Source organism: Mytilus californianus, unplaced genomic scaffold (assembly GCF_021869535.1).
Source record: "Mytilus californianus isolate M0D057914Y unplaced genomic scaffold, xbMytCali1.0.p SCAF_38, whole genome shotgun sequence".
In the NCBI taxonomy this organism is placed as follows: Eukaryota; Metazoa; Mollusca; class Bivalvia; order Mytilida; family Mytilidae; genus Mytilus; species Mytilus californianus.
In genome coordinates, this window is record NW_026262688.1 from 913,632 (window position 1) to 914,949 (window position 1,318).

Below are 1,318 nucleotides of genomic sequence, written 5' to 3' on the forward strand. Positions count from 1 at the left end.
TTCAACCGGAAGTTAAATTATACATAAAATCAAAAAAATCAAATTGAAACCAGTAAAAAGTTTCCGCGTTTTAGTTAAAAAATATAAAAAAAAGATGTGATATTATTGCCAATAAGACAACTATCACATGAGTTCAAATGAAGCAATAATATGCCACCGTATGGCCCTCAACAATGAGGAAAACTGTATAGTCGGACGTAAAAGGCTGTTACATGAAAAATGTGAAACAATTATTTTCTTCCAGGTTACGAGTCGAACTCTGTAGTAAAGTGTAAAAAATAAATAACTAGTGTCAAGCTATCCAGCAATTCTCATCCTGCTATTCTCTTGCGAAAAAGCTATCCTACAATTCGTCATCCTGCAATTGCGTTCGAAAAACATGAGTGACAGTTTTATTTTTTTTCAAAATCATGGACTTTGACTTGTTTTGTTTGAAAAAAAAAGATAAAAATAGATATAAAGTTTTTATATCCCATTCACAAATGTCTAACTTTAGTTTACAAATTTCAAACTCATATTTACGATTTTATAATTAGATATGTATATATATAACTCTTTGTGAATCTTCATGATTTTTCTAATTGAAAAAAAATGAAGATTCACAAAGAGTTATCATGAGATCTGTGAAGTCCCGGATATGATTCTTAGTTGTGCATGTTTAACCAACATTTGCGATTTTTAAAACTCATATAAACTATATAAAATGTACAATTTTGATGTAAATTTAATTTTCTTATGGAATACCGAAATACAAATCCTATTTAACATTTCATAACTCACATTTGCCATTTTGTAACTCATATATAACGGTTCTTTATAACCATCAACTTTAGAAGGAAATCCAATTAGTTACGATATATTCAGTCAATGAAATGAACTCATTTTACAATTTTCTGACCCATATTTTCGACAAAATCAACATTTGAATTCAGCGCAAAATAAAATGACTAAAATATTTTCCTTTTCTTTCAACTTCTTAATTCACATTTGCAGTTTTGTAACCATATTTACGACTTAAATGCATGAAACATATGTTTAATTTATCTTTCCATCTATTGCCGACAATCAAAGTACATTAACTCATACTTGTGACCTATTGAAAATTGTAAACGACATAACAACTCCCAGTAGTTGGTCAAAACAAAATTGAAACTTTCATACTTAACCAGTTATTCACATTTCAGATGTCTAAAAAAAAACTATTTATCTATGAAACAGTATGATAGTATCCGAATTCTGCAAAACAATTCTTATGTACGACAAATTTCGTCTAAAACATGTAGAAATTATATAAAAAATACGCACTGGGGTCACCCAC